This window comes from Euprymna scolopes, chromosome 21 (assembly GCF_053919585.1).
Source record: "Euprymna scolopes isolate OS-2025 chromosome 21, ASM5391958v1, whole genome shotgun sequence".
In the NCBI taxonomy this organism is placed as follows: domain Eukaryota; kingdom Metazoa; phylum Mollusca; class Cephalopoda; order Sepiida; family Sepiolidae; genus Euprymna; species Euprymna scolopes.
In genome coordinates this window covers 4,998,594-5,021,093 of record NC_136502.1, presented here as the reverse complement: position 1 = coordinate 5,021,093, position 22,500 = coordinate 4,998,594, and the positions used below count along the sequence as shown (strand labels likewise).

Here is a 22,500-nt window from a genome sequence, read left to right as displayed (position 1 = left end):
AAATGTACATAATAATACTTTGATAAGTATGTTTTAACTTAAATAGGGATGGTATGATAAAATTGTGGGGTCTGCGTTCGCGCCTGGCCTCCATAAAATGGAAATAGGCACAAACTTTAATAAAGACTTTTCATATCTATCTGCGTAAGTATACTTTGATAATTATGTTTCAGCTTGAAGAAATATGATATAATAAAATTATGGGGTGCTCGTTTTCGCCTGACCTCCATAGAATGAAAATATGTCACAAAGTTTAACAAGGTTTTTTAATATAGATCCACAGAATATTGTGATAAGTGTTTCAGTGTGAACAGGTATGGTATAATAAATTATGGGGTTTATCTATTTTATTTTTACTTTCATCATATTTTGCTTTGGTTTTGATACCCCCAAATTCGAAGCTATCTCTTTACAACCCTTCCTTTTCATAACCTATCATAATTTCATAAATCAGAGTCCATTTTCTGTAGGCTGTTTTTGATTGTTTTTTTTTTTAATTTTTACATTTTTTATTTCCATACTTTGTGGACCAGGCCCGAACGCAGACCCCACAATTTTAATGAATCACCGTTCTGCCAGATCATACATACCCATTCCTGTGTCTCGATACATCTTCTATCATTATATGTAATCAGTTTTTTAAAATAGTCAACCATAAAGGAGCCTATTCGTGACCACACACACACACACACACACACACACACACACATTCAGCTTTATATTATATTATATTTATGTATATATATATATATATATATATATATATATATATATATATATATATACATGATTATTATTCTTTTATGCAGATGATAACGATCCTGCCCAATAAAAACCGTTATAATCAGTTCCTCAGTTCATCTCCCTTGGAAACGTAGGTGGTTATTCAAAGCATGTACACACGTATACATTTGGAAATATATAGTAAACAGCAAATCCTGGGAATCTGTAAAAACCTGAATATCCCATGTAATAGCAAATCTTGAGAACATGTTTACCAGAAATAACAGTTGGAAATAAGTCATACACCATCCATTGTGACTACGAAATTCCTACAGCTACATACATAGACAATGGGGCTATTAAGCCTGACACAGTGATATGGAACAAGAGGGAGAAAGTAGCAACCATAGTTGAAGTCAGCGTCCCTAATGATGCTGACCTTAACAGGGCAGAAAGGGAGAAAACAACAAAATACTAACAATTTATGTACGACATGAAAATAAACTGGAATCTTAAGAAGGTATCAATCATACAAGTCATTTTAGGTGCAACCGGGCTATGGAAAAAGAATTTCAAAAACTATCTGGCGAATATACCCAATGAACCAAGTGCAAGAGAAATACAAACAATAGCACTTAAAGGAACGGTTAGAATCTTAAAAAGATCTATCGGTTGGAGTAACTAAACTAACGAGGGGAATGTTTGGCATCCGGTAAAATGCACCATCCCTAGCAAAGATAAATATAAGAAAATAAAACTATATATACACATATATGCATGCACACACACACACACACACACACACACACACACACACACACACACACATATATATATTTGTATAGAAATATATATATTGTTATAATATATACCAATTCTTGTTTAAGAAAGTCAATTTAATTACAGAGCAATATAGTGAATAAATGGCAAAAGTCTATATTCCAAAATTCATGATTTTGACCATCTTATAATTTATTCCTTTAATTCAGTTGACATTTACAGTTCTTGATGGATACTCTCAGGAATCGTACATGTCAACTGAATTCAAGGAATAAATTATAAGATGGTCAACATCGTGAACTTTGGAATATAGACTTTTGTCATTCATTCACTCAATACACACACACACACACACACACACACACACACGCACACACACACACACACACACACACTAATTTTTCATTTTTGCTGTTTTCTGGGGGGAGCTATGAATGTTGAAACCAATCACAACCGAAGCGTTCAATGTTTTAAAACATTTTTTGCAATATTCCTGCGAATCCAATGAGGAAATAATGCATGAAATAAAATCTCTACAACTCTGAAGAGAAAAATACATTCGAACATATTTTTAACCGACATTTTTTTCCATAGAAATTTGAGAAATCTCTGAAACATTTTACCCATGGATTTGTGATCAGATTACAAGTCTTCAGAATTCTTTACTGTGAACTTGTTTGCCTATAAACACACATTTTAGTTTATGTAGATTGTTTTTATATATAAATATATGTGTGTGTGTTTGTGTGTGCACGTGTGTGTGCAGACGCACATGTGTGTGTGTGTGTGCAGACGCACATGTGTGTGTGTGTGTGTGTGTGTGTGTGTGTGTGTGTGTGGTGAATACCTGTCATGTAAATAAGAGAATCCTGTTCACAAAATCTGAGGAAATTTGTTGTTTTTTTTATGCGCTGATGAGCTTTCCCAGTAGTGCAAAATTATAATTAACGAATTTGTATGCCAACAACCAATAAAAATCTAACAGTTTGAAAATGAGCAAGTATATATGTATCTGTTCCTTGTAAAGTGGTACCTTCAAGAAATATATATATACATATATATATATATATATATATGTATATATATATGTATATATATATATATAAAATATACATGTACACTCACACACACACTCACATACACACAGACACACTCACACACACACACATATATATATATGTACATTCACACATATTGCATATTTGTATGGCTTCTATATCTCTACTGTTATCTAATATCATGATAATATCATTATTATATCATTATAATATTATTGCTATTACTTTATCCTCTTTCCATTTCATATATATTTTGCTATATTTTTGTGTATATTCCTCCATCTATTTTATTTTGTCTGTCTTTATATTTTAACAACTTTATGCATATATACACACACATATATATATATATATATATATATATATGTGTGTGTGTGTGTGTGTGTGTGAGTGTGTGCGTGTGTGTGTGTGTGTCCTTATTTCAATAATATAATTTTCGATATTTACGTCCTAAAAAATCAGTACCTCCTTAAGCCAAGTACGTCCAATGATGGAATACTGTTGCCATATCTGGACAGGAGCTGCTAAAAACAGCCTATCCTGCCTTGACAGAGTATAAAATAGACTTCGTGGCTTAGTGGGGGATGCCCTTTTCTCTACCCTGCAACCTCTCTCCCATAGAAGAGACGTTGCGAGCCTATCCTTGTTTTATCGTTATTTCCATGGCAGGTGCTCGTCTGAACTCCAATCTCTGGTCCCCCCTTGCCAATCTTTCACGAAAAACACTCGTCTAGCTGAATCCACTGTCAAAAATTTCCCCCACTCTATATCTGTGCCTAAATCAAAACCCGGATTCCATGAACAAAGCTTCTTTCTTAGAACTGCACGCCTGTGGAACTCTGTTCCGTCTGCCTGCTTCCCTCCAGACTACAACTTGGATGTCTTCAAGTCCAATGTTAACAAATTCCTAATGAACCGCCCCCTTAATTAAACACTTCATCAAATCTCCACACTAACGTAATGTACTTGCAATAACCCTTATCCCTGAGTGGCTTCCGGGCCTTGATAAATGGTGATCACTGTGTAAAAAAAAAAAAAAAAGCTTATTTGTGGATTGTGAAGTCGTGTCCGTTTTTTTTTTTGTTGTTTTTTTTACAAGGGTACACCACTTATCAAGGCCTGATGGCCACTCGAGGATAAGGGTGAACGTTATATATATATATATATATATATATATATATATATATATATACATATATATATATATGTGTATATATATATGAGAATCATTAGGCTTTGAAATGCCATGGCCTAAAAAGCGATTTTTTTCTTATTGATTTGATTAGTTAATAAAGATTTTTTCTTTTAATCGTCATTCCGTATTGTTTATATATATATATATATATATGTATAATTGATATGTAGTTTGCTTGAAGCATTGTGTGGGATAGGTAAGTAGTAGAGATTTAGAAGGCTATCGCAATGCGAAGAATGAGATATAGTCGGTGTTGATGAGAGAAGACGGAAACAAGTGGCGATTTACAAATCAATAAGTACATACATATATGCCTATATATACATATATTTATTCAGTTGTATTAAATACAAATGTCTTACTTGTTATGTCTGTGACAATATCCATAATATATTTAAGGAAAAAATTCCCTTTTCAAATGGTGGACGTGACAGATCAAGTCAAAACATGCTAGATGATGGAGTGGAAAATGAATTCATTTGTATTTAATACAACTGAATAAATATATGTTCATATAGACATATATGTTGATATATATATTGATATATTGATATATGTTGATATATATATTGATTTGTAAATTGCCACTTGTTTTCGTCTTCTCTCACCAATACCGACTATGTCTCGTTCCTAAATCTCTACTACATATATATATATATATATATATATATATATATATATATATATATATATATTTGGCATAATCACGTTGACAGATCCATTCCGTTTGAGTACAGAAGTTAAACAATGTTGAGCTTAGTTAGTACAAAAATGTGTGACCATTTGGGAATTCTAGGTGCTGTATGGGCTCTCCATTTATCACGGCATTTTTCTAATTGTCTTGGACCTCTCCTTGCCACTAGACTCCAACAGTGTCAACATAGGAGAGATGTGGTTTGAGATTGTGCAATCCTTACCTCCCAATTACATCACATCTGCCCTTACACATGTGTTTATTGTCTTTCATCGAGTATATATATATATATATATATATATATATATATATATAGTCATCCACATTGTTTCACAGTTCATCAGCGTGGCTAGACAGGTCACTGCCTCAAGCCAGGATCGAAACCCGACTGTCCACATGACAGTCAAGGCTTCTCATTATTGTGCTATACGACTGATGCTGGGTCATGAATTAACGATGTTTTGACATCGGCCAAATACGTCCGCTCAAAGGTCTAAATTGAAAAATTAGAACTCGGCAGACATAACACAACTAAACGTGTATTTTCTATGCATGCGTAAATATACATTTATACATTTAACAACATTATTTTTAATGTTTTATTATGCAAACTTAGCTCAGATGGTAATAAATAATACTGGAGACCTACATGTTTTTTGTTTTGATTCTAACGTATGACTTCCAAGTCTTTTTTTTTTTTTACTTTAGAAATCATTACTATATATTGGGTACAATATAATAATCAACAGGGGATTGGCTCTATAATAATAAATATGAAATCTTTATAAATTAGAATATTATATTTAAGCTTACTTTACGATTGGGCAACGCCGAATGGCCTGCTAGTATATAGACATTTAAAGAAGTGGAATTACCAACATTTATTAATTTTTTAGAATTTTGTTTAATATTTATTGTTTTTATTTTTTTATTTATCATTTAAATTTGTTTGTTTAGTGTTTAAACGTTTCAAGCATGGGACACTGGGTTCGACTGTTCGATGAATCGATCAGTAGCTGCGTTGTATTAACACATAAACTCAGCTATGTATGCAATATCGATTAGGTATGAAAAAAAAGATGAACGTGAAAAAAAAACGATTGATTTTTAGCACAAGGTTTAAGATACTCACTGTAACGAAGTCTTCAATGTTTGGATAATGTAACACGTAACACTCTATGATATGGTGAAAGAAACAAACAGTCTAAGGTTGCGCAGAAACAAATGACATGAAAACGATAGGACGGATGCGTGATGAGAGACTTAAAGACAGGCTTAGATCAGATGACCCCAGAGGAAGAGTAAAATCTTGACAGTACAGGAGGTTTGTGTGGAAGAGAAAACTTCGATTTTATGGTCACATTGAAAAAATCGATGGAAGTTCTTGGATTATTAAAAGTAGAACAGTTGAGGTAGCAGGCTCAATTCAATTGTGAAAGGCAAAGGAAAACATGGGATAAATTGATAAGGATGGATTTGAAAGAGGGATAAATAAAGACCTGGGCAGAGATAGGTTGGTTTGGAAGTCAGTTTCTGAAAACTGTCGAACATATGCCAGTATGTAAAACAGACGTTAAACCGATGATGATGATGATGATGATGATGATGATGATGATGATGATGATGACGGTGACGATGATGATGATGATGACGAGGTAAATGATGTTAATGATGATGATGGCAATGATGATGATGGTTATGATGATGATGATGATGATGATGATGATGATGATGATGACGGTGACGATGATGATGACGAGGTAAATGATGTTAATGATGATGATGGCAATGATGATGATGGTTATGATGATGATGATGGTTATGATGATGATGATGATGATGATGATTATCGCAATGACAATGGTTATGATGATGATGATGACGAGGATAATGATGTTAATGATGATGATGACGATGACAATGATGATAATGATGATGATGGCAATGATGGTGATGGTTATGACGATGATGATGACGAGGATAATGATGTTAATGATGATGATGATGACGACAATGATGATAATGATGATGACAATGATGATGATGATGATGATGATGATGATGATGATGATGATGATGATGCCGATGACGACGACGACAATGACGACAACAATGATGATGATAATGATATGATGATGATTATGATGATGATGGCGAGGACGAGGACGACAATGATAATGACAATGACGATGATAACAATAGCAATGATGGTGATGATGACGCTGATGAAGATGATGACGATGACAACAATGATGATGACGATGATTACGATGCCAATGACGACGATGACGATGACAATGATGTATAAACAGAAAGAGTGAGGGGGAGGGGGAATGAGTTAGATTAAATTGTTAGATAAATCGATCAGCAGGCAGTTAGATTAGTAGCTGCGTAGTTAGTCGAAGTCAGCATATAAACTCAGGTAGGTATGCAGTCTGGATTAGAAACAAAAAACGATAAACGTGAAAAAAAAAAACACAAAAAAACGATTGATTTTCAAGATCTGTTATCATCTTCACGTGTACAATACAAACTTTCCCCCATCCTCATCTTTCCATGAATTTGTTTGTTTGCAACTAAATATTCGTCTGGATGCAAGTACAGACTTATGGAATGGAATATTTGCGTATGTGCTTAGCCAGCGCTACCTATTTCCTAACCATCTCGACACGGACTGGAAGCAAGGAACGCATATTAAACCTGCTCATACTTTCAACTCTCACTTCTGACTTAAAGAGACATAATTTTAAAACAATCGTGGAAGATGTCTCTTCAGTTTGAGATGAGGATTGATAATTTGTATTATTTTTTTTTAGACTACTGTTCTCATCTTGTGCGTTATTCTGATAACGTTTCGGCCGATGTAACCTTCGCATGGATTAAATAAACACTTTTGTTTGAAATTATGTACAGATTCCTGAGTTTGAAAGAAAAATTCCCGAGTTGGACAAGATAGACCTTAAGAAGGTCGGAGGTTACATCGGCTGAAACGTTGTGAGAATAACACTCAAGATTAGAACAGTAGCTTGGATAATTCAAATATACATACGACCTTGTCGAATTCAGAAATCTGTATGGAATTTCGAATAGAATCCTTAATTTAATCAACTGAATTTTACTCACTACTTTATCGGTTACGCAATGGGTTCTTGCTAAAGTTACATCGGCCAAAACGTTGTGAGAACTGAATATAATCCATTCACAGCAAGATTTCCATGGACAATGCTTTTTTGCAGCAGCAGCTGCCTGTCTGTGGAACACATTACTATGTGACTGCTTCCCTGCTGATTACAACATAGTCGTCTTCGAATCCAATGTCAGCAAATACTTGTTATAACTCGTCCCAAATTAAACTTACTTCAGTTATATTGATCAACTTTAGTACTTTCATAGTGTTCCTAACCTTTCGGCTGGCAATCATTTGAATTTCATTGATCTTTATCATCGAGTAACTCTTAGCCTTAATAAGACATGACTCAATAGAAAAGAGGTATTTGTGTTAATTTATTCCACATTTCAATTCTGTTAAATTTGAACATTTTTCTTCCTTATTTCAATAATATAATAAAGCAATATATTTTCGATATTTACGTCCTACAAAATTAGTATCTCCTTAAGCTTATTTGTGGATTGTGAAGTCGTGTCCGTTTTTTTTTGTTTTTGTTTTTGTTTTTTTACAAGGGTACACGACTTATCAAAGCTCGATGGCCACTCGAGGATAATGGTGAACGTTAGTGGTTAAAATTGAGTAAAATTTGATTATATATTATATACATTTGACTTGAAGACGACCATATTGTAATCAGCTGGAAAGAAAGCCAGTAGAACAGAGTTCTACCGGAAGTTAGTTCTAGGAAATAAACTTTGTTCATGGAATTGGTGTTTAAATTTAGAGGCAGATAGAGAGTGGCGGAAATTGTTGATGGTGGTTGTAGCTAGATGAGTATGTTTTTGTGAAAGTTTGGCAAGAGGGACCATAAATTGGAACTCAGACGAGTACTTGCCATGAAAATAAAGATAGAGCAGAGACAGGTCCACAACGTCTCTTCTGTGGGAGAGAGGTTGCAGAAAAGAGAAAGGGATATCACTTACTAGGTTTCGAAGATGGTTTTGAACTTCAAATAAAATATTCATAATTTTTTATCAATGTTTTTCTATTGGGTCATCATTTATCAAGGCCAAAAGGGTTTATTGGACAGAAATGATTTCCAGTCAAAAATGAGGAACACTATAGGAGTACCAGCATTAATAAATCATATGACTTTATTACTTACTAGCCTGGGTGCCCGGCATTGCCCGGGTGTTTCAAGGTGTGTGTTGAGCAAAAAAAAATAAGAAATGGTAGTACACAGGCAGGTTTGAACCCGTGACACGAAAGCGGAAAAGAAAATGAAAGAAAATCTGACGTTTTACTACAATGCCATGATGCGACCAGAAGTTCAGAACATTAAAATTAGGCAAAGTCAATCCAACCGATACAATGACTTGCAAAAATGGCTCGCAAAAAAATCGACCCCTCCTTGTAGAAAACTGTCCAGTTTAGGGTGAAGGAATTAATGTTTTTGGCCAATTTTTTGATATTTGTTGTCCGAGACGTTGAGCCTCAAAGTGCTACTGATTTCGTGAGAATTCATTGCCTCTGTCGAAAGTTTTAGGCATACATACATACATACATACATACATGATGATTGCAACGTCTTGTCAGACGAGTGCCACTTTCTCAGACACTTAAAGTCCTTGAGTCTAAAAATGACTTCCATCGCCACAGGACCATTTTTATAGACAAATCCTTAGGGAGTATCTATACACAGATGATGTTACAGAGTCTTAGCTTTGTACGACAGCTAAGTCTCTCTCTCGGTTCAAAATATTGAGATCCAGCAACAAGCAAGAGCAAGATAGCCAGCAACAAGTTAAACTGCAGACCCGCTTAATGCGGGTACTGGTCTCCCACTTTATGGTTTTTTAAATCAGAGATTTGCTTCTCCTAGAAAGGTTGCCTTCACCACGGCTTACTGGAGCCCCCTCCATCCCAACACACACATACATACACACAAACACACACAGTGCTAGTTGGCCGTTGATGCCGAAAAAGGGTTCATTCGCATACATACATACATACATACATACATACATTTAAATAGACAGGTGAGATTTATATTATAGATGGTGCAAGATTGTGTTGGATTTGAAGACAACCAATCAGAGAGGAAGCAATCCCATGGTAACGTATTCCACAGCTGAGAAGCTTTGCAATTCCTTCCAGAATCAAACCAGGTCTGATATCATTTTCAAAGGCAACAATTTAAAGCAAATCAAAATAACTATTGTTTCATTCATAACAAACCATTTCTCTTTGTTTATGGAGGACACAAATTTTATTTTATTTTTAAGTCACATAAAGTAAAAGTCATCCCGAGCAACGCCGATTAGGGACAGCGAGCAAAATATATAATTAATTCTTTAAATGGTCTAACTTGTTATCGAAATTGGACAATTCTCTGAATGTTGCTGATTAAAAAAATATTATGTCACCCCCCCCTCCGCTCACGTTTTAGGAAGAAAAACAAAAAAAAATAAGGAAATAAGCTGATCATCAGAACAAAATGTATAGAAAATTAGTAGAAAAAACAATGGAGAAGTACTTGCTCAACAAGACACACAAAATGAAGCTAAGATAGGATTGTTAATCAAGGTGTGGCAGGTGACTGGAACAAAAAATCAGACATACATGCTGATATATTTAGAGTTAGTTTACCTACAGTTTTAAGAATGACAATAAATTTTACGACAGGGATAGTTTACGGTCAGTTTGAGTTTGTGACAGTTGAGGGCAGTTTTCAATTTTGGACGGTTGGTGGATCAGAAGTCCACCGACAGAGATCAGAGAGATTGGAGTCAAAGCCGAGCAAGAGTAGATTGGCCAAGAAAAAAAAATTGCTGGCGTCTCACGTGACCAGATAACTAACGCAGAACAACATTTGGAGTTTCTTCTTTTACACTATATGATGATATCACACGCATACACACGCATGCACGCACACACAGAACTTAACTGATTTACATTCAGTACTCATGTTGTTTTATCATAAAGGTGATAATTGGGTCTCGTAATAACATATTCACTTGTTTACAACAAGAAATTTTCTAATAGAGCTATACTCCCCCAATACCTTCTTCATTATTTTAATGTTGGAGGAAGAGTCTCCTTGCTCCTTCAGTTGCATGGAGACTGGGTCGAAAAGTACCAGTCAAGAATCTGTTCTTGACAATCAGGCCAATAGGTGCAGATCTGGCCTTTGGGCCGAGATCACAGTGTAGTATCTGTTCCGGCAGATGCTGCAAGCTATGACTAGCTATGACTAGCAAAGACCAGATGTGGGGGCAACCCCACATGCCTGACCATTAACCAGCTCCCATTTCCCACCTCTCGGGAGCTGGTCCCCTTTTTCCCTTCCCCCTCCCTTCACTCCTCACATTAAAAATCGGCCTTGTGCTTAATTTGCTCGGTGGGGGAGCAAATAAATACCATCTGTTCCGGCAGATACTGCAAGCAAAGACCATATGTGGAGGCAACCCCACATATAAGACCTTGGTCAATGTAGGGGCAACCCTTCATACCAATTGTCACTATCCAGCTCCCCTACTCCCCAGGGAGTTGGTCCCCATTTCCCCTTCACTCCTCACACTAAAAATCGGCCTTGTGCCTAATTTGCTCGGCGGGGGAGCAAATAAATACTGGGCCGAGATCACAGTGTAGTATCTGTTCTTCAGATTCTGCACTTCAATTTCTTGTTCTCTGTCAGTGGAGGAGAAGTCCTTAACGACTGAGACAATTTTTATTTTTTGTTCCTTTTCTCCACGTTAAAAAACGACCCTGGTGTCTCTCTGTCGCGTGGGGAGGCATTGTAAATAGGAACAGATGCAGGGCCAGAAACTGGCCAAGTACCAGTCGGGCTGAGGGACGCTGCCTGAGTATTACCTAGGAGGTATATCCTTTCAGGCCTTGCCACCTGACTTTCAGGTGGCGTAAGTTTATTGCTTGCTGCCTGAGACGATCCAACCGAGGAATGCCGATGAGGATGTCCAAGCAATTTTTGCTAGGCAAGAGTGCCCCTCCTTTTGGGGAGCTTGCTTAACATCCCCACTTTCCCGACCTTGTGTCACATCATTCTGAGGAGCATGTAAATCTCTATACTCCCTCCATAGTACTTGGGCTAGGTTAAAAGTGTAGTATCTGTTTTATTCTCGGTCAAAGTAATAGAAATCCTTCTTGATTGTGGCAACGTTTTTTTGTTATTTTTGTCCCATCAAGAGTGTACTTTGTTGGGAAACTTCCCACATAAAAAATGATCTTATTCCTAACGTGGTCTTCATGGGGAAGCAAGTAAATCGGGCACTTGCTCAATTTATAGCTAAAATGTGTGTGTGTTCGAGCGTTCATTTTTAATGGTTGACCTCCTAGCGAAACAAACGAAATATTTGTAATCAGAAATGTTTTTTTTTTGTTTATGGAAATCATTCAAGACAAAGCAGGAAGCTACTTGATGTAAAGAGTTATAAAGAACAAAAGCTGATTATCGCGAAGACAGAAGGTGTCTTCAAAAGACTATGGTTAAAAGTAGGAAAACAGTCAGCAGGAAGAGAGTTTCACAAATTTGCTGTTCTTGGAAAGAAGCTATTGAAATAGGAATCTGTATTACAATGAATTATCAAAACATTGAATTGATGAAGACCACTAGATCAATGAGTACAAACGAGCTGGCACAAAAGAAGCAGGGAATAGATCAGACAATTCTGAATGAAATATGCCATACTAATATTTCTAAAAAGAGACTGAGACTAGCAACATGACGTATGTGAGAGAGAGAAGTTGCAGTGAAAAAGGAAAAGGGTGGGTCCATTTAAATTGTGGAAAGGGATTAGTTCTCTCTCTCTATCTCTCTCTCTCTCTCTCTCTCTCTCTCTCTATATATATATATATATATATATATATATATATATATATATATTAATTGCTGTTGTTTTTTTTTTCTTTTGTAAAATATTTAGAGATTCATAAATAATCGGAATCAATAATTGTATCGGAATTGGAAAAATATTGGAATCATCCCATCACTAATGTATATCTCTCATGATGTATTACACTCCACTCCAGAGTTCCTGTACATCTCTTTTCTATATCTGCATATATGTAGGTTACAGAATGCAGAAAGATGAGGAGGCTGTGTGCTACCTCTGTTTGATGCTAAGTGTGACAGCTTTCAGACGGCAGATTGATAAATATCAAAATATATATGATAGTGGTTACAAAAATGATATATAGCTATTGCCAATTCACCTTGATATACCTGCAAACACATTCTTAGTGAAAATAAATCTAATATTCATCCATGACGTCACACTCAGTAGAAAATGCCAGGAAGCACAGGCATTGGCTCCGGCTGGGAATATACAGCTCTTCCATTTTAAATTACCTATCTGACATCGCGACCATTTTGCTGCCAGACTGATTGCTTTTTCAAGTTTTTGCATTTATTTGCTGTTTGTCGTTTTCCCTGCTGGAAAAACGGTGGCGGAAAGTCTTATAAGGAATCATTGTGTTTCTCCCGTTTCCACAGCCTCTCATTGGCATCTCGGTCTTTTGTCTGAAATTCGCCGTGTAAGCAATTTAAAATGCCACCCTTGTACGCGAAAAAATGAGAAAGACTCGGGCGGTAATTGCCGGAGCAAAATCGTGTTTCTGCAAAGCAGTTTACCACTGGACAATGGTTGTCCGAAGCCCTTAATCTCAGGCACACACCTGCTTCTCCTCACCCAACGCAGTCCGGTTGCGGCTCTGTGCAGAAATGCTGTTTTCTCAAATGACAACCAAACCAATTGGTCATGAGTCTTATTGCAATTTATATAGTTTTATTCATTTGATATCATCCTTCACATTTTATTAAGCATATTTTCGCTCTCATATACTTTATGACTTGAAAGATAGGTCTTCTCTCTCTCTCTTTCTCATATTCATATATATATATATATATATATATATATATATATATATATATATATATATATATATATATATATTGCAGTTAAAAAAAAAAATTTTATTTTCAAAAAGCTTTTAAAACCTGTAAGGAAGGCATACAAAATTTGAATCATTCGACAAGGAGTACAATAAATTTTGCAGGTTAATGTATAAGAAAAAGCAAATAATATGAAGTTTATCATATATATATATATATATATATATATATATATATATATATATATATATATATTGTGTACAGAAAGTTGTTAGTTGAGACAGATCATTGGTACCGTCGGTTTCAAGCCTGATAATAAGGCCCGTTTAAGGTATCCTTATCAAGCTCTCTTCAGCCAATATTCGTTTATTTTATTGCCGGAAGTGTGAAGTATATATACCTCGCGAGTTCACGTTTAAATATACTTCACACTTCCGGCTATAAAATAGACGAATATTGCCTGAAGAGAGCTTGATAAGGATACCTTAAACGGGCCTTATTATCGGGCTTGAAACCGACGGTACCAATGATCTGTCTCAACTAACAAATTTCTGTACACAAAATATAAATACGCTCATACATTTTGGATTTTCCTTTTAATTGAGCACTCTGCTGGAATTCTTTTTCCCCAAAAAACTAATCATATATATATATATATATATATATATATATATATATATATATATATATATATATATATATATATATATATATATATATATATTAGTGGCCTGGCAAGTTATATTAGTATACATACTATATTAGTATACATACATAATTATATCAGTATAGTATATATATATATAAATATATATATATATATAGATAGATAGATAGATATAGATAGATATATATATGTATCTATATACTAGTGGCCTGATATATATATATATATATATATATATATATATATATATATATATATATATATATATATATATATATATATATATATATATAGTTTACAGAGGAGACAACTCCGAAGCGAAATTCATTCTAAAGCAGCAAAAACTAAAGCTGGCTGGCTACGCTACTATCCATCTGTATATATATATATATATATATATATATATATAGTAAGTTATGATATATATATGGCGATTAAGCTACACAGAATATTGCCTGTTTCATCCATGCTAGGTTTTATTAGGCTTATGTGAGAATTCTGTGGTTGTCTTGCATATTTTTATATGTGCACCTTCTATTGTGTTTTTAGTTAGCCAATAAGCTTTCTAGTTTCCACCGCATCCTTCCTAATCAGTCACTGAGCAAGCACTTACACGACAAAGGCCCAGTTGACCTCCGGTTGACCCGTTCCATTTGTGTGTGCTATTTTTTTAGAGGAGCATAAATATCTAGTGTCCTGACCTATTTTAAATCCAATATTTTTAGTGCTGTTTCATAGATATTGGTTGACCAGTTAAATACATTTTCATCGCTTGTGTTATTGCTGAGTCTACTTACAATCGAGTTAGAAATCTGTTTTATCATTGATGGTGGGTGATTGGACTTAGGGTTTACATATATTGGATTAGCGTTATCTTTTAAGTAGGGTTTATATATGTTTTTATCTAAATTTAACGTGACGTCCAGGAAGTTTGTTATTTTTATGTTAGCTAGTACGTCTACTTTTAGATCTAATTTTTTCATTTCTTTGTGTATGATTTTCTTAAAGTTATCTCCCTGGACTTTGTTGGAGTCTTTTATTATAGCTAGTCCATCATCTCTATATAGGCCGATATCCGTAGTATCAAATATGCTTGTGAGGGTATATAGAATGAATAATCCCACAAGATCTGATGCCTCTGCAGAATCCTTGGCACCCATCGCCAAATCAAACGAATTTTGTAAATACCCTCGACAAACCCAATAAGTAGCAAATCCCAACCGCTACACAGTATAAATCCTTAGATGTAAAAAGTCTTCTATTCTAATAAGAGTTCTAGAGCAGCTAAACTTTGGAATTCCCTTCCTGTTACCTAATTCCCTGACTGTACTGATATACAGAAGTTCGAGTGTAGTGTAAACAGACATCTTGCAGCTCAACTCCCTACATAGTATCATTGCAATTACTGTCTCAGACAATAGCTTTCGACATGAAAGTGGCCCTGTGCCTTGTCTGAGATGAAAATGCAATAAAAATAAATCGTCTCTTGTGTTCATTTTGAGAATAGTGACAAAAGAATTGCCGGGTGAATATATGATTTTAGCAAGTATTTGAAGTGCAGCTAGAAAATTATACATTCAACCACGCAACAATAAGACTAGTAATGTAGATGACGATGATGGTAGATGAAGTTACTGAAGTTAAAGGAAGGTAGGTGGAAGGAAACTAATTGAGTAAAGTTCAGTGACAATGATATGTGGCATATAAAAAGATAAAGTCTTCCTCTTGGGTTTAGACTGTAGAACTGAGCAGATGTGTTTTGGAGATCTTTTTTTCTGTATGAGATGAACTGCAGAAGAAATAGCATTCTTACAAAAAATGGTTTAAATGGAAAATGGTTTCACAAAGGTATCAAGGAAGTGACGTTATACACAGGAAGTTGACGAACATGGTGAAAATCTATGTTGGTAAATATGAGTTCAGCTGGTTTCTAAATTTGCCATATTGTGTAACGCGGATGATGGTCGTGGCGGCGGCGGCGGCGGCGGCGATGATGATAATGATGATGATGATGATGTGGTTGCATTTGGTATCACGATCATCAATCGTGTTCTGCAAAATCAAAAAATAAATAAATAAGCAACAAATTTTCTTTACAACAACTATACCAAACACCAGAAATATATATTCGAAAAGGGTTGATATGCAGTGAAACAACTAAACCAAACACTGCCAATAAGTGTGTGAAAATATAAATTAAAGCTTAATTTTTTTTCCAAATTATTGGATTCAATATTAAATAATCCGAAAAGGATTGATATGCCGTAAAGCGACCAAACCTCGGTGAATGAGTACATTTTAACGGTCATTGGTTTTTCACAATGTGCATTTTCAACCAAATCTGGCACAAGGTCATTCGAAGTCATTAGATGATACTGCCTCTAAAACGATGCAAGATAGATACAGAAACACACCAGCGAGCAATAGAAAAACCAGGAATAAAAACAACACGAAACGTAATGAGTCGAAATAAATAAAAGCATGAAAAAAGAAAAAATAAAGTAAATAATTCTTAAATTAATGAAACTTACAAAATTATGCTAATTTGATTTTTTTTTCATAGGAAAATTTATGATTTTAAAAGCAATGTTTCGATTTTAAATCGAACTTTTTTGTAAGGTTAATTGCTGATGCGTACGAATATTTAATATTTAATATATATATATATATATATATATATATATATATATAAATATGTATATATATATATATATGTGTGTGTGTGTGTGTATGTATATATATATATGTACACATATATATACACACATACATACACACATATATATACACACATACACAAACACACATATATATAAAGATAAATCTAAACACACACATATATATGTATGTGTGTATGTGTGTATATATATGTGTGCATATATATATATATATATATATATATATATATATATATATATATATATATGTATATTTATTTTATATAAGGGATTTTTAATTGATGTAAAACTTGTATGTACATAAAGTATATATATATACACACACATACATATATATATATAAATATATATATATATATATATATATATACAAACACACACATATATATATAGATATGTATACTTTATGTACATAAAAATTTTACATCAATTAAAAATCCTTTTTTGAATTAACTACAAATATTTATCATAAATTTTCAAAATCTATAACAGTTCCATATTTCATTGTATAATGACATAGATCTATATATCTATATCTATCTATCTATATATCTATCTATCTATATATATCTATATATATCTATATCTATATATATATCTATATCTATATATCTATCTCTCTCTCTCTCTATATATATATATATATATATATATATTATTTTGTTTACTCTCATTATTAAAGACGAAACGTTGATTTATTCTTTGTTCATTGCTACGGTCGGGTTTCAATCCTGGCTTGAGGTAGTTGCCTATCTAGCCGCTCTAATGAGCTGTGAAACAGCGAAACAGTACTGTATGTGGATGACTATAATGCTCCTCGTCTTTAGTTGAGCATATTGAGAAGTGATACATTAATTACCATTAGCATATAAAGCGATGCTCTTTGTGTAAACAAATCGAGCAGAGGTAGTTCGGACGATGTCAAAACATCGTTAAAATTCAGTACTCGCCCAGCAGCCGCCAATAGTGTACTGGTTAGGAGCCTTGACTGTCGTACGGACGGGTTTCAATCCTGGCTTGAGGTAGTTGCCTGTCTAGCCGCACTGATGAGCTGTGAAACAGTACTGTATGTTGATGACTATATATATATATATATATATATATATATATATATATATATATATATTATAATTACAAGGAAATCACCACATAGCAAACGGTTAAAGAATGTATGTATATATATATATATATATATATATATATATATATATATAACTACTTCATTTACTCACATAAAATTAATATACGAAAGTATAAATTTATGCGTAAACTTTAAGTATTTACTTCAAAAGTGCTCAATACGTAGGTAGAGCTCGTTAGTAATTTATCAAATATATATATATATATAACTTTATATGCATATATATATATATAACTTTATATGCATATATATATATAAAACTTTGTATGCATATATATATATAACTTTATATGCATATATATATATAACTTTATATGCATATATATATATATATATATATATTTATATATATATATGCATATAAAGTTATGAAATAAATGGCAATTAAGCTATATAGAATCTGCTGTGTTTCATCCTGTTATGCTAAAATGCATGGAATTCCTGTTACCTGGTGTTTTATATAAACTTTGGGTTAGTTTTCATTAACCAATTACCAAGCTTCACTGAAAGGTTGACTAACTTCTACGCCCTATTCTATTGTACTATTTTCTATAGCTGACAAGCCTCTTCTTGTGTCAATTAATAGTTTATCTTATCATAACACATGCGTACTTGGGTTATATTTTTATATGTATTGTATCCTTAAAGTAAAGTTTATTCAGTGTAAACAGTTGTTCGCTATTTGACTTCTAGAGGTTAATAAATCTATTAATATTATTTCAAATTTATTAAACTAGAAATTTAATGGCAAACATATATAAAGAAATAAAATAGCAAACACACACACACACACACGCACACACGCATATATATATATATATATATATATATATATATATGTATGTATTTAATTATTATAGTAAAAAATAATTATATATATATATATATATATATATGACTACTTCATTTAATCACATAAATTAATATACGAAAGTATAATTTTATGCATAAACTAAGTATTTACTTTAACAGTGCTCAATACATAGGTAGAGCTAGGTAGTAAGTTAGAAATATATATATATGCCAATTAAGCTACACAGTATATTCCGTGTTTCATTCACACTAGGATTTTTCAGGCTTATGCGAAGAGTTGTTGTAGTCTCGTGCTTTTATATATGCATATTCTATTGAGTTTTTAGTTAGCCAATCAGCTTCCAAGTTTCCACCGCTCCCTTCCTAATCAGCCAATGGGCAGGCACTTACAGAACAAAGGTCCAGTTGACCTTATCTTGAAACCTTCCTTTGTGTGTGCTTTTTTAGCAGGGAGTGTAGATATCTAGTGAGATGACCTATTTTAAACCTATATGTAGTTAAATGTGTGTGTGTTTTTTTTAGTATTATGTTAGTTTATATATATATATATATATATATATATATATATATATATATATATATATATACATATATACACATATATACATATATATATATGAAGGCTTCCTTCAGTCTTGACAGACTATGGATACCCACTGTAAGGGTGCCTGCGCGTGAAATTTGTGTGGCAAGACTTGCGCAACCTCTAACCACGCCTCTCCTAAGTCAACATTGTTGCATACCAGTGGCAAGTTGAGGTACAAGACGACTGGAAACAATGCCGAGATAAGCGGAGAGCACATACAGCGCCTAGAATTCCCAAATGGTCACCCATCTGGTATTAGCCAGGCTCAACGTTGCTTAACTTCGGTGATCTGACGAGAACCGGTGTGTCAACGTGATTATGCCGTACATATATATATATATATACGATAATTTATGTATATGTATGTTCTATTTTACAGTAATTATTGGTGTCCTGTTGCTTATATCTAGTTATTAAATACATTTTCTGTCGGTAGAGTTATTGTCTATGCTCAATAGAGTTAGAAATCTGTTTTATGATTTATGGAATTGGAGTTTAGTAGATCGGATTGGCATTATCCTTTAAATATAGTATGTAAATATTTTCTTTTAATTTTAGAGTCAAGAATTAGTTATTTTTTATTTTTTATCTTTATGTTAGCAAACGCGTCTACTCTTAAACCTTATTTTATCATTTCCATGTGTATAATTTGCTTAGTGATTTTGTTAGGATCTCTTATTATAGGTATTTCATCATCTCTATATCTGTATTTTCAAATATACTTATGAGGAATATAAAATAAATAATCCAAACAGAGTCCAGGGTACCCATGGCCAAATCAAAGAATTTTGTAATTTTTGTTTGTATCCATTGGTCATTATTATTGACCTTCTAATTTTTTTTGATGATGTGGATTTCCTCCTTAGATATATCAGGATATATCTTGGGAGACAAGGGAGGTATTGAAAAGCTCTTGGATATAAATAAATAGAAATTTAAAAGAAGAAGGGAGAGTACATCACTCTGTAAAAAATAAATAGGTTCCCAAGCCCAGCAAGATACATCTGAAGAAGGTCGGTGGTTGCACCAACCAAAATGTATGAGAATACCATTCAAGATGGAAACACAAGTCTGAATAATCTAAAAAAATATGCAAATTATTAATCCTCATCTAAAAAAAAATGTCGAAATATTTTATCGATTGTTCTTTCGTTCCACGATTTTCACAAACTTGCGCAAATCAGGAAAATCATTTTTTTTTCTTTTATTGCAGAAAAGACTCATCTTTATTTCACGAGCTATCAACTCCTTCTTACTCATCTTCTGATATGCGCATTTGGTTCTATTAAATGGGGCAGGTATGAGCTGATACTCTTTCTAATGTTGAACGGAAAAGAAGATTTGAATTGGCAGAAACGTTATTCGGTTCTAATCAAGCATAGAGACGATCAAATAAATGGCGATCATAACATCGGAAATTATTAGATATCTATGCGTGTGTGTGCGTCTATATGTGCCTATGAGTGTATATATGCGTGTAAATATATGTGTGTATATATACATGTGTATATATATGCGTGTATATATGTGTGTGTATCTATGTGTGTATATATGTGAATGTACATATATGCGTGTGTATAAACGTGTGTATGTATTTATGTGTGTATATATATTTGTGCATATATATATGTGTGTATATATATATATGTGTGTATATATATGTGTGTGTATATACATAGGTATATATATGTGTGTATATATGTGTGTATATATGTATATATATGTGTGTGTGTATATGTGTGTATATATAGGTACATTTGTATGTGTGTATATATGTATGTGTATATATGTGTGTGTGTGTGTGTATGTGTGTATATATTTATGTGTTTATATATGTGTGTGTATATAAATGCATGTGTATATATATGTGTGTCTGTATATATTCTTTCATTTCATTGTATTGCAGTCGAAGCTCTCAGAAATCAAGGAGCCCCTTCTTAGGGGCTAACACTTCATATCTATATGAGATACATGGATATTTCAATATTCCATTAAAGTTATTATTTCCGTCTCAAAGTAAAGAAATTATGAACATTGCTTTTTCTTTCCCCACTTGAAAAATGTTATAATATATCTTTCCTGTGCTCTCCTGCTCTTACTGGATTCCATGACAAGAATTTATCCAGTCTAGTGGAGTACCTAGTTTAGTGCTGTTACTATGAACAAAATGAGTTTGTGAAGGTGCACCATTCCTCGTAAAACTCAGTGTGGGTTAGGCATACTGAGGAGATATTATTTAGGCCGAAAGTCTATGTGATTTTAAATATTTAGTCAGGGTTTACTTGTAGGGAAAATTATCCTCATGCCAAGTATTCATGTCTGGCTAACCAACACTGGCTTTTAAGAGGAAAAAGGGATGTTACCTGAAGAAGGAACACAAAGCGGGATGCTCCACCAGACTAGATAAAGTCTTGTGCTGGAATCCAGTTAGACCAGGAGACCAAAACGGAAGATACGCTATAATATATTAAAATAGTCAATTAGAGAGAGGACAATTATGTTCTCAACGTTTGCACTAACTCAGCGTTTGAGAGATAAAGAAGAATTGAAATGGAATAATCGAATATCTATGTATCTCATATAGAGTTCAAGTGTTAGATTCGACTGAAGTAAAATGAAACACGGAAGTTCACACACACACACACACACACACACACACACATATATATATATATATATATATATATATATATATATATATATATGTTTGTGTGGGTTTGCATCTCCTTCCTCCCCTGTTAGAGTAAAATTGTCAAAAATCCATAACCTTTTTACGCTTGAATCTATCGATCTGCCTACATGTATGGTGATTTATCCATCTATCCATATCGATCTGTTCATGTTTATCTATTGATACGGATGTATCGCTCTCTATCTTTCTCTCATATATATATATATATATATATATATATATATATATATATATATATATAGTCTTTAAAGTTAACATTTGAAACTATACAAAAAATTACTTTTTATCATTCGTTAAAAAAAACCCATCTAGTCAGTAAGTCATTTAATCACCTGCAATCACTGCATCAACTCTCTCGAATTTACTATAATACCAATTTTTTTTCAAGAGATCATCAGTTGTTTACCATGAAACACTGTTTCGGGGATTTAAAAACAAAACAGTATATTACAT

The 22,500-nt window shown here is 33.5% G+C and overlaps 1 protein-coding gene and 1 pseudogene across 2 annotated transcripts in view; one reads left to right on the top strand and one right to left on the bottom strand.

The window, feature by feature from the left end:
* LOC145241976 (protocadherin gamma-C4-like) overlaps positions 1-22,500 on the top strand; it is a 317,214-nt gene that overhangs the window by 164,391 nt on the left and 130,323 nt on the right. The window lies entirely within an intron of this gene.
* LOC145243159 (5S ribosomal RNA) lies at positions 19,568-19,684 on the bottom strand (annotated as a pseudogene).